Source organism: Protopterus annectens, chromosome 1.part0 (genome assembly GCF_019279795.1).
Source record: "Protopterus annectens isolate FY-2018-M chromosome 1.part0, PAN1.0, whole genome shotgun sequence".
NCBI classification, from domain to species: Eukaryota; Metazoa; Chordata; order Ceratodontiformes; family Protopteridae; genus Protopterus; species Protopterus annectens.
In genome coordinates, this window is record NC_056725.1 from 268,731,886 (window position 1) to 268,746,584 (window position 14,699).

The window sequence follows — 14,699 nt, forward strand, 5'->3', positions numbered from 1 at the left end:
GGAACACACAAATATGATTAATTCACTGGACAGCCCACAGATTCCGTACAGTTTAACGCCATGCTTTCACCTAATGGGCAGCCATTCCCGATACTGTAGTCATGTAGTCTGATGTGATAGGCATTACAAGGTGGGAGCAGATTGTAAGAGGAACACACAATTATGAATGATTCCTCGGACATGCCGCTGATTCCATACAGACGAACGCCATGTGGTCGCCTAATGGGCAGCCATTCCAGATACTGCTGTAGTCATGTAGTCCGATGTGACAGGCATCACAAGGTATGCCTAAGAGGACCACATGAATATGAATGATTCACAGGACAGGCCGCTGATTCCGTACAGACAAATACCATGCTGTCGCCTAATAGGCAGCAGTTCCCGATAGTGTATACATGTATTCTGATGTAATAGGCATCACAGGGTGGGAGCACATTGTATGAGGTACACACAAATACGATTGTGTCACTGGACTGATGGTCACTGATTCTGTACAGTCGAACGCAATGCTATCGCCTAATGGGTGGCCAATCCCAATATTGTAATCATGTAGTCCAATGTAATAGGCATCACAAGGTAATATTGTGGTCCTCGCTCACACCCAGAGGTGTGAGTGACAGATGCAAGCACCAATGCCAGTGCATTAGCAAGTGCGGGATCGAGTGGGTGTAAGCATGTTTGGCTACCAGTATGCGAGTATTGCATTGGTTAAGCAATGTAGAGGCTAATCGAGCGTAAGAGGCTGTATCCAGAGAATATCATACAGTGCAGTCATTCAACAGTATAGGAATGTATCGCATCATGTAGATGTACATGTGAGTGTTTATGTCCAGCATATAAGTACATACATATATAGAGATGTATCAAGGACATACCATGTGGCAACTAAGCATTACAAACGAACGAAATGGGAAACTCCAGCGACGCCTGTATTATGTAGTGGTGTTGCTCTATGTGATCACAAGTCTCCCTCAGACAGACATGTGTCAGTCATACACGCAAATAGTTGTACATTGGCTGTATACATCACTCTGTGCATGTAATGTGCATTAACACAACAGTACCTGTCCAATCATTATGTGTGAACAGTACTCCTGCAATATGCTGTGTGCAACATCATCATCATGATAAAGGTAAATGGGGTAACCATAGAGGGACAGGTAGTGTTTTATGTACAATGGGGTCATCCTCCTCACGTGTACCTGGACCATGTAGGAGTGATGTGCATACCAGGACCGTGCACCTGAGGGACAGTGGTGAGGATAACAGTAGTATGTTATGATGCATATTACAAGGTTTTCATGTGTCCAGTGGGCACGTGTGTGTAATGGACAGCTATGTATAGGGCAGATGGTGTCCTAGGAGCCGAATGGCCTTATGTGTCCGTAGGTGAAGGTCAGATGTTGGGGAAGGAGTGTAGGTATGGCCGTGGAGGATAGGTAGGAGCACAGAAATGACAGCATACAGGGTTGGTACATGACACATGTGAGGGGGGGTACACCCTGGATGAGGATGGGTCTTTGGCATTCAAAAGCCCATGGGAACAGTGGAACGGAGGTCCCCGGCCATGGGCAACTGCCACTGTACCTACAGAGCTGCAAAAAAGGCAGTGCTGGGGGCTGTCCAGGAGGGGCAGCATCAACCTGTAAATGTGACACTCCGCCCTTGAACTGGCATATCTGGCTTCATAACCCATTAGGTTGACACCAAAGCAACACATCTGGGACTGCACAACAGCAGATATGCACCTGTCTCGTCCTGCTCCCAAGGGGGACATGCTCCATCCTCAGTGGTGGTATCACCAAAAGGTTGTGCAGAGTCAACAGAGATTGACATTCATGGCTGGGCCCCAGATGTGCTAGTGCCCAGTGCCATGGTCAGCTGAAGTGGGACAGGAGGATCTGCCAGGACCTGCAAACCCATTCAGCCTATGGTGTTGCATTTTAAACCCACATATGGCTTACTGATAGACAACAGCATACAGGAGTACCTACGGCAATATGCATAGATATAACCAGCAACCCAACACAACAGATGGTATACATTTGCAGAGGGAGCACAACACATGCATATATACTGCATGTCAACTGTACAATGTGTAGTAGACGTGTGACCGCATCTATGAACAGTTGCCCATCTTTGGCTTGTCACTGGGAATCCCACACAGTGTCAATCATACCACTGTCTCATGTGACACATGTCCAATCAGGGATGCGATGGCAGTAACACATCCCTATCATCATGTACTGTCTGCAATCCTCAAACCATGATTCTGCTGTGCACAGAAGTGTGTTCAGTGTGTAACACAGGAAAGAAATGGTTGCACACATTGACCTGTTCACAGATGGCCCTACAAATAGGGTTTCCTCATAAAGAGAGTACTGTCATGTCTGTATTATAACATGCACAATAGCCATTACCACACACATGTTAAACTGGCAGTAGTCTCAATGCAGCATAGCTACACTTACATTCTGTAGTTGTGTGGCACATCACCCTCCTGTCATTAGGCTATTTCCCACTGTGGAAAATGATTGAGGTACATCTAGATATCATCTGCGATGCCGTATCAGAACACCACATCCAGGTACCCCTCACAGTGACTCATGGCCAGATAATAACATTCCCTAGATAGTGTACTGTGCTTATCATGCAGATGGCTATGGGAAAACCATAGCACCTGTACCACATGCAATCAGCTAGAGGAGGACTGCAATAGGTGCAGAGGCCATCACCTGACCATTTCCATCTGTTACAATACACATGCTGCTGCTGTGCAGGTGTACACCTTCACATCCACCAGAGATTGTGTGTGCAGGACAGGCAATGTACACCAGGGAAGGGCTTGGAGACTTAACCATAAGCATCATCTGCCACACACTGAATAGTACAGGGGCAAACCCCTGACTACTCATTACTATTACATGTGCATGACGTTACTACATGTGCCACAGAGGCCATATGTTGCTGTGCTGTAAGAACATGTGTGTAGGTGAGTTAGTGCCATCTGCAACAGATATAGTAGACATACATTAGGTGTGGCACACATGTCAGTCCACGTGAATGGATGCCATTGTGACCACAACCACACTCTAATGGACATGCATTGACACCTTTGCCAGGGCGGCAAACAGACAATGTAACTACTTAGTTTGCCACACCGCAGTAATGCACAGGTCCACATGCACTACAGGGAATATCTGCAGGTTCTATGGGCTAGGACATGTGAAAGTGCTTGACAACAGTTGGTATGCCAGTGAGGTTTATATTGGGAGTGACTGTGGTTGGAGGCATCACAACCCACATGCAGACACAGGGTGTCAGTACTGTCATGCAGGTATGCATTGCTCCATGGGTGTGTAGTGTTTGGTTGTGCAAGATGGCTGTACAAGGCTGGGTGAGGGGTAATATTTGCCATTGCGTCACCTGATAATGGTGTGCAGTGAAGGGGTGTAGTGTCTGCAATGTCCCACACAGATGGGTACTGCATTATTTGGCCTGACATCCTGGTTACCAATGTGTAGGGCCATAGCTTTGCAATGCATGCCATGTCTGTGTTTGATAGTCCTTCACATGGACATTGCCTGGGATGTGCATGTCCCACAATACTGTACAGTGACATGTACAGGTGTACCAGGTTTGGCAGACACATGTAGTGTACACAGCCTGTTATACCCTGATATGCCAATGCTGGTCTGGTGTGGCGAAACCTGCTTATAGTGAGCAGGTTGGCCCTGCACCTGCATGGATTGAATGGACAGGTATTCCGTGGTGTCAGTGGCATGAGTCCATACAGGGCACATGTGTACAGCATTGTCTGACCTTCGTGGATCACATATGATGGCACCACATATGTTGCAGCCATTCAGTGTGGAGCAAAGTGAAGGCACAATGTCTGCATATATGTGCCTATTGTACTGCTGTACAGGGTGCCATGTCCTCTGCAGGCCACTGCAGTCACACCATGCCTACTATCTGTCCTCAATGTGCATGTTACTAGCAACATAGTGGGATATCCTAGGCAAGGTTGTATGTGCATGGCACATGGGTGCGGGACATATACCGGGTACTAGTAGGGTTGCATACTTAGTTCACCAGCCCTTTTGCCAGATGTATGGGTATGGCTTGCCAACACAGTGCCTTGGCTGACTGACAGCTGTACTCCACGTGAGGTGGCTAATGTTTCATAAGATGGATACTATATAGAAAAACTGCAAAACCTGCTCCCAAACACATCCAATGGTAAGACAATCACGGCCGCCTCTACACAGGCTCTGACAGACAAACACACACTTGCCATGACCTGTATACAAACCCCTACTGGAGGCAGACACACACACACACACACACACACACACACACACACACAGTTGGCATGTCTGGGATTAGAACACCAACCTAACTACTTTACTACACTATAGCATTACGCAGTTACAGAATGCACTACCAAGATTACTGGGACACAGCACTCCCAGAGATGTATTTGCAGATGGGTGACATCATCGACCTTGATAACGGTGGGTATAAGACATGTATGGAGTGTGAGAAGTATAAAAGCATTACTCAGTCCTCAGGCAAACAGACACACACACACACGCACACACACTCACACACAGCATGTGTGGGACTAGAACACCGACCTAACTACTTTATTACACTACAGCATTATGCAGTTACAGAATGCACTATTGAGATTACTGGGACACAGCACTATCGAGATTACAGGGACACAGCACTCCCAGAGGTGTATTTGTAGTTGAGTGCCCTCATCGGTCTTGCTAATGGTTGGTATAAGAAATGTATGGAGTATGAGCAGTATAAAAGCATTATTCAGTCCTCAGGCAAATGGGGACACACACACACACGGCAAGTGTGGGACTAGAACACCGACCTAACTACTTTACTACACTATAGCATTACGCAGTTACAGAATGCACTACCAAGATTACTGGGACACAGCACTCCCAGAGATGTATTTGCAGATGGGTGACATCATCGACCTTGATAACGATGGGTATAAGACATGTATGGAGTGTGAGAAGTATAAAAGCATTACTCAGTCCTCAGGCAGACAGACACACACACACGCACACACACTCACACACAGCATGTGTGGGACTAGAACACCGACCTAACTACTTTATTACACTACAGCATTATGCAGTTACAGAATGCGCTATTGAGATTACTGGGACACAGTGCTATCGAGATTACAGGGACACAGCACTCCCAGAGGTGTATTTGTAGTTGAGTGCCCTCATCGGTCTTGCTAATGGTTGGTATAAGAAATGTATGGAGTATGAGCAGTATAAAAGCATTACTCAGTCCTCAGGCAAATGGGGACACACACACACACGGCAAGTGTGGGACTAGAACACCGACCTAACTACTTTATTACACTACAGCATTATGCAGTTACAGAACGCACTATCGAGATTATTGGGAAACAGCACTCCCAGAGTTGTATTTGTAGATGGGTGACATCATTGACCTTGCTAACGGTGGGTATAAGAAATGCATGGAGTGTGAGAAGTATAAAAGCTTTACTCAGTCCTCAGGCAAACAGACACACACACACACACACACACACACACACACACAGCAAGTGTGGGACTAGAACACTGACCTAACTATTTTATTACACTATAGCATTACGCAGTTACAGAATGCGATATCGAGATTACTGGGATGCAGCACTCCCAGAGGTGTATTTGTAGATGGGTGACATCATCGGCCTTGCTAACGGTGGATATAAGAAATGTATGGAGTGTGAGCAGTACAAAAGCATTACTCAGTCCTCTGGCAAATGGGGGCACACACATGGGAAGTGTGGGACTAGAACACCAACCTAACTACTTTATTACACTACAGCATTATGCAGTTACAGAACGTGCCACCAAGATTTCTGAGACACAGTACTCCCAGAGGTGTATTTGTAGATGGCTGACATCATCGTCCTTGCTAACGGTGGGTATAAGAAATGTGTGGAGTGCGGGCAGTCTAAAAGCAATTTAGAGTCCATTGGCAAACGGGGACAGACATACACACACATGCCAGTGGTGGGTACGGAACACCTGCCTATTTACAGATTACTATTGCAATACTACATACTTATGAATCGCGCCACACAGACTACACATGTCAAGGCTGTCATTATGACCATCTGGGAATGCGAGAATGCTGGCAGTTAAGATGTACATACCTGTGAACCTGTGTGTTTAAAGTAGGAATCCATCCTGACCTGGAGTATGCCCATCTGTGGAATGGACGACTACTACCACTATACAGGGTTACAATGGCCATGCCCATACACAGAGGCACATAAATGACACATGGTGTCACTGAGCATGTTCATACACTTAGTAGCACAGGGCTGTTCGGAATGCACTATGTGTCCATCTACACAAGGATATACTGGGCATGCTCATACATTTAGTAGCACAGGGGGCATGCTCACATACTTAGTAGCACAGGTTAGGTCGGAATACACTACTACGTGTCCATCTACACAAGGATATACTGGGCATGCTCATACTCCTAGTAGCACACAGCTGACTGGAATGCACTCTGATGCTAAACACAGAGAGCCACAGTGGCCATGCTGTTAAAGGTAGACATAAAGAACACACTGTAACGGGCTCTGGTGTTAGTAGTTGTCATTGTTAGCAGGAACTCTGCTCTACATTTTTTGACTCTGGTCTTTTACACAACATCAGCTGTCATTCTGGGATGACATGGCTGACAGTAGGCAGGCCTTTGTCACATATCACATGCATCCATGATACAAGGGAGTGTGGATATTACACAAGTTGCATCCACCCAAACAGTGCCATTCCAAGGCAAATGTCCTAAACACAGGTTAACTCCCATACACCTACAGGACAACTGCATTGTTTTCTTATGCTAACCAGTGCTAGATGTGTAGCATCCATATTCACAACTGGTTACTGTAGATCCAACAATGGGGAGTACTGACATCTGTGCAGTGAGGAACACCTGGCTGATGTCTCTGTAGTGCACAATAGCACTACCACCATATACCTCAGAACCTAGTACTACCACCATACACCTCAGAACCAGACATGTGGGCCATAACACAGGTAAAGACCACTCCAGGTGGTGTACCCACATACATAAAGGCCACTCACATGTACTGACTGGTCCCCCCATGAAAGGCATCACAGATGAGCCATGTGCAGGGCACAGTGTCACATGCTGCATTCTAGGATGTAAACATCAGACACCACCATGTCCTCAACCACCAACACGCAAACATACATGTTGTATGACATAGAAGGGTACACCACCATGTGACCCTTGACCTGTGTACTGTACTAAGCTTTACATCAACTGTAGAGAGTGCACATGTACTGACACAGTTGCATCATGTGTTATGCAATGCAATGATATCACTGTCTGTGACCAGGTCAGCTGTACACATACCAGGGGCCCTCGGTACTTTCCACCATTAGCAAATGACTGCTGTTGTGTGCCAGTAGACACCCTCATGTATGGATATGACATACATGTACCTGCCCTGGTACGTACATGGCACACACACAACTTTCCTATAAATAGCATAGCTGTTGTAGTCCTATGTGCAAACAGGTGGCTACAGCCATTACACACATGCACATGGAATGTAGGTCCATGGCTGCTGAATGCTAACAATACATAAGGTGTGATATCAATGTTGACAGAGGTAACATCCCCTCTGTACTGGTAACCCATCATATCATACAACAGTCCATGTGTCATGTATGTCATTACACATATCAACCAATTGCAATGCTTACAAACATGACCAAGTGTCAGGATTGTAGGACCTACACACCTGTACACATAGTGTTGTGCATTCAGATAACATGCGTGCGCAGTTGCTGATGTATGCAGGTGGTGTGTATCTTAGTACATCATGCAGTTGCAATGCAGCCTCAACATTGCCAACTGTATATGGTGATATGCTGAATGTACAGAAAGATGTACCACAGGTATGGACAGATGTGTGGAAATAACTAAGTGGTGGGGCATCTTTGCAGATGGATGTTTGCTGCGGGCAGCTCACAGGTGTGTCACAAGTGGTCCTACAATACCCTGTGTATCCGGTAAGCAATGGTTTTGTTAATTGAAAGACATAACACACACCTTAGACAGCAGTGAGGGTGACAGCGAAGGTAAATCACTTGACACCTGTTAATATATATGACGTCCCTAGTGCATATATCAGCACTGTTGCCACAGGAAGTGCAACTTAGACAGCGGTCAGGGTGATAGCGAAGTTAAATCACTTGTCACCTGTTAATAGCAGTCAGGGTGACAGCAAATGTAAATCACTTAACACCTGTTAATAGATATGATGTCCCTAGTGCATATATCAGCACTGTTGCCACAGGAAGCGTCAGTACAGTTTGTGACACGTGCAATACTGCTGTACATTTCACATACATAACATGAGCTAGGCAGGTCTGTGATTCACAGTACTGGCATGTGTGGTTGCGTGTGTGTCCATATATGTCACGTATTGTGGGGTAAACATCTCAATTTTTACTCACTCTCCTGTACACCAGTGTACACATCTGTACAGACTGCAATGTAGAATGCAGGACATAGGCAGAGACGTGAATCTCACACATGTGAGGTATCTGTATGTGCATGACATAGGTATATTAATTACTGAATGCCACAGTATGTGTATGTAGGGCTGACTGGTCCCTAGGGTGAGGATGTATGTTACCATACTGAACTGATAAGACCCCTCCCACCATCCAGGTGATGTATTCTACTATCTGTGTTGATGTTCCTGATCTTAGGCCATACTGACTACCTGTGCATGTGTATTCTCTGTGGCGCATCATGTAGGTGCACAGTACTGTAATGATGATATGCACATAGGCAGGGGTCCTCATCTCACCAGTAGCAACTGTGTGCGAGTGTGTGTTACTGTGTTGGTGAAGCTGTGAGTATGTGGGTGTGTTACTGTGTCACTGAATACATATGTGTCAATACCTGAGTATATGGGTGCAGTTGTGTGTTGGCATCCTGTCATGGGAGAGTGCATTACTGATTCCCAATGAGGCATCACACTTCCCACTGGCCTCTACCCTTGTAATCAGCTAGACCACTCTCTTACCTCACCACTCCATGTAACTGTACCTGTGATGTCACCCTTTATGGATTTCACGTCTGTGGCCACAGTAGCTTAATACACAGCTATCATGCTCTTGGAACGGTAGACGTGTTTGTAACATGGGACATTCTCACTGGTATGTGGCAGCTACATGGTGGATGTTGGTATATCCATACATACCTGTGAGCAGTCCACATTGACATATGGGACACTAACTGCAAACACTGACAGCCACCGGCACATCCAACTAGACCTGAAGAAGGACAGCAGAACATCATGACCAACATGCATATATACTGCATGTCAACTGTACAATGTGTAGTAGACGGTGACCGCATCTATGAACAGTTGCCCATCTTTGGCTTGTCACTGGGAATCCCACACAGTGTCAATCATACCACTGTCTCATGTGACACATGTCCAATCAGGGATGCGATGGCAGTAACACATCCCTATCATCATGTACTGTCTGCAATCCTCAAACCATGATTCTGCTGTGCACAGAAGTGTGTTCAGTGTGTAACACAGGAAAGAAATGGTTGCACACATTGACCTGTTCACAGATGGCCCTACAAATAGGGTTTCCTCATAAAGAGAGTACTGTCATGTCTGTATTATAACATGCACAATAGCCATTACCACACACATGTTAAACTGGCAGTAGTCTCACGCAGCATAGCTACACTTACATTCTGTAGTTGTGTGGCACATCACCCTCCTGTCATTAGGCTATTTCCACTGTGGAAAATGATTGAGGTACATCTAGATATCATCTGCGATGCCGTATCAGAACACCACATCCAGGTACCCCTCACAGTGACTCATGGCCAGATAATAACATTCCCTAGATAGTGTACTGTGCTTATCATGCAGATGGCTATGGGAAAACCATAGCACCTGTACCACATGCAATCAGCTAGAGGAGGACTGCAATAGGTGCAGAGGCCATCACCTGACCATTTCCATCTGTTACAATACACATGCTGCTGCTGTGCAGGTGTACACCTTCACATCCACCAGAGATTGTGTGTGCAGGACAGGCAATGTACACCAGGGAAGGGCTTGGAGACTTAACCATAAGCATCATCTGCCACACACTGAATAGTACAGGGGAAACCCCTGACTACTCATTACTATTACATGTGCATGACATTACTACATGTGCCACAGAGGCCATATGTTGCTGTGCTGTAAGAACATGTGTGTAGGTGAGTTAGTGCCATCTGCAACAGATATAGTAGACATACATTAGGTGTGGCACACATGTCAGTCCACGTGAATGGATGCCATTGTGACCACAACCACACTCTAATGGACATGCATTGACACCTTTGCCAGGGCGGCAAACAGACAATGTAACTACTTAGTTTGCCACACCGCAGTAATGCACAGGTCCACATGCACTACAGGAATATCTGCAGGTTCTATGGGCTAGGACATGTGAAAGTGCTTGACAACAGTTGGTATGCCAGTGAGGTTTATATTGGGAGTGACTGTGGTTGGAGGCATCACAACCCACATGCAGACACAGGGTGTCAGTACTGTCATGCAGGTATGCATTGCTCCATGGGTGTGTAGTGTTTGGTTGTGCAAGATGGCTGTACAAGGCTGGGTGAGGGGTAATATTTGCCATTGGCCACCTGATAATGGTGTGCAGTGAAGGGGTGTAGTGTCTGCAATGTCCCACACAGATGGGTACTGCATTATTTGGCCTGACATCCTGGTTACCAATGTGTAGGGCCATAGCTTTGCAATGCATGCCATGTCTGTGTTTGATAGTCCTTCACATGGACATTGCCTGGGATGTGCATGTCCCACAATACTGTACAGTGACATGTACAGGTGTACCAGGTTTGGCAGACACATGTAGTGTACACAGCCTGTTATACCCTGATATGCCAATGCTGGTCTGGTGTGGCGAAACCTGCTTATAGTGAGCAGGTTGGCCCTGCACCTGCATGGATTGAATGGACAGGTATTCCGTGGTGTCAGTGGCATGAGTCCATACAGGGCACATGTGTACAGCATTGTCTGACCTTCGTGGATCACATATGATGGCACCACATATGTTGCAGCCATTCAGTGTGGAGCAAAGTGAAGGCACAATGTCTGCATATATGTGCCTATTGTACTGCTGTACAGGGTGCCATGTCCTCTGCAGGCCACTGCAGTCACACCATGCCTACTATCTGTCCTCAATGTGCATGTTACTAGCAACATAGTGGGGATATCCTAGGCAAGGTTGTATGTGCATGGCACATGGGTGCGGGACATATACCGGGTACTAGTAGGGTTGCATACTTAGTTCACCAGCCCTTTTGCCAGATGTATGGGTATGGCTTGCCAACACAGTGCCTTGGCTGACTGACAGCTGTACTCCACGTGAGGTGGCTAATGTTTCATAAGATGGATACTATATAGAAAAACTGCAAAACCTGCTCCCAAACACATCCAATGGTAAGACAATCACGGCCGCCTCTACACAGGCTCTGACAGACAAACACACACTTGCCATGACCTGTATACAAACCCCTACTGGAGGCAGACACACACACACACACACACACACACACACACACACAGTTGGCATGTCTGGGATTAGAACACCAACCTAACTACTTTACTACACTATAGCATTACGCGGTTACAGAATGCACTACTAAGATTACTGGGACACAGCACTCCCAGAGATGTATTTGCAGATGGGTGACATCATCGACCTTGATAACGGTGGGTATAAGACATGTATGGAGTGTGAGAAGTATAAAAGCATTACTCAGTCCTCAGGCAAACAGACACACACACACGACACACACTCACACACAGCATGTGTGGGACTAGAACACACCTAACTACTTTATTACACTACAGCATTATGCAGTTACAGAATGCACTATTGAGATTACTGGGACACAGCGCTATCGAGATTACAGGGACACAGCACTCCCATAGGTGTATTTGTAGTTGAGTGCCCTCATCGGTCTTGCTAATGGTTGGTATAAGAAATGTATGGAGTATGAGCAGTATAAAAGCATTATTCAGTCCTCAGGCAAATGGGGACACACACACGGCAAGTGTGGGACTAGAACACCGACCTAACTACTTTACTACACTATAGCATTACGCAGTTACAGAATGCACTACCAAGATTACTGGGACACAGCACTCCCAGAGATGTATTTGCAGATGGGTGACATCATCGACCTTGATAACGATGGGTATAAGACATGTATGGAGTGTGAGAAGTATAAAAGCATTACTCAGTCCTCAGGCAGACAGACACACACACACACACACACACTCACACACAGCATGTGTGGGACTAGAACACCCACCTAACTACTTTATTACACTACAGCATTATGCAGTTACAGAATGCCATTGAGATTACTGGGACACAGTGCTATCGAGATTACAGGGACACAGCACTCCCAGAGGTGTATTTGTAGTTGAGTGCCCTCATCGGTCTTGCTAATGGTTGGTATAAGAAATGTATGGAGTATGAGCAGTATAAAAGCATTACTCAGTCCTCAGGCAAATGGGGACACACACACACACGGCAAGTGTGGGACTAGAACACCGACCTAACTACTTTATTACACTACAGCATTATGCAGTTACAGAACGCACTATCGAGATTATTGGGAAACAGCACTCCCAGAGTTGTATTTGTAGATGGGTGACATCATTGACCTTGCTAACGGTGGGTATAAGAAATGCATGGAGTGTGAGAAGTATAAAAGCTTTACTCAGTCCTCAGGCAAACAGACACACACACACACACACACACACACACACACACACACAGCAAGTGTGGGACTAGAACACTGACCTAACTATTTTATTACACTATAGCATTACGCAGTTACAGAATGCGATATCGAGATTACTGGGATGCAGCACTCCCAGAGGTGTATTTGTAGATGGGTGACATCATCGGCCTTGCTAACGGTGGATATAAGAAATGTATGGAGTGTGAGCAGTACAAAAGCATTACTCAGTCCTCTGGCAAATGGGGGCACACACATGGGAAGTGTGGGACTAGAACACCAACCTAACTACTTTATTACACTACAGCATTATGCAGTTACAGAACGTGCCACCAAGATTTCTGAGACACAGTACTCCCAGAGGTGTATTTGTAGATGGCTGACATCATCACCTTGCTAACGGTGGGTATAAGAAATGTGTGGAGTGCGGGCAGTCTAAAAGCAATTTAGAGTCCATTGGCAAACGGGGACAGACATACACACACATGCCAGTGGTGGGTACGGAACACCTGCCTATTTACAGATTACTATTGCAATACTACATACTTCTGAATACCGCCACACAGACTACACATGTCAAGGCTGTCATTATGACCATCTGGGAATGCGAGAATGCTGGCAGTTAAGATGTACATACCTGTGAACCTGTGTGTTTAAAGTAGGAATCCATCCTGACCTGGAGTATGCCCATCTGTGGAATGGACGACTACTACCACTATACAGGGTTACAATGGCCATGCCCATACACAGAGGCACATAAATGACACATGGTGTCACTGAGCATGTTCATACACTTAGTAGCACAGGGCTGTTCGGAATGCACTATGTGTCCATCTACACAAGGATATACTGGGCATGCTCATACATTTAGTAGCACAGGGCATGCTCACATACTTAGTAGCACAGGTTAGGTCGGAATACACTACTACGTGTCCATCTACACAAGGATATACTGGGCATGCTCATACTCCTAGTAGCACACAGCTGACTGGAATGCACTCTGATGCTAAACACAGAGAGCCACAGTGGCCATGCTGTTAAAGGTAGACATAAAGAACACACTGTAACGGGCTCTGGTGTTAGTAGTTGTCATTGTTAGCAGGAACTCTGCTCTACATTTTGACTCTGGTCTTTTACACAACATCAGCTGTCATTCTGGGATGACATGGCTGACAGTAGGCAGGCCTTTGTCACATATCACATGCATCCATGATACAAGGGAGTGTGGATATTACACAAGTTGCATCCACCCAAACAGTGCCATTCCAAGGCAAATGTCCTAAACACAGGTTAACTCCCATACACCTACAGGACAACTGCATTGTTTTCTTATGCTAACCAGTGCTAGATGTGTAGCATCCATATTCACAACTGGTTACTGTAGATCCAACAATGGGGAGTACTGACATCTGTGCAGTGAGGAACACCTGGCTGATGTCTCTGTAGTGCACAATAGCACTACCACCATATACCTCAGAACCTAGTACTACCACCATACACCTCAGAACCAGACATGTGGGCCATAACACAGGTAAAGACCACTCCAGGTGGTGTACCCACATACATAAAGGCCACTCACATGTACTGACTGGTCCCCCCATGAAAGGCATCACAGATGAGCCATGTGCAGGGCACAGTGTCACATGCTGCATTCTAGGATGTAAACATCAGACACCACCATGTCCTCAACCACCAACACGCAAACATACATGTTGTATGACATAGAAGGGTACACCACCATGTGACCCTTGACCTGTGTACTGTACTAAGCTTTACATCAACTGTAGAGAGTGCACATGTAC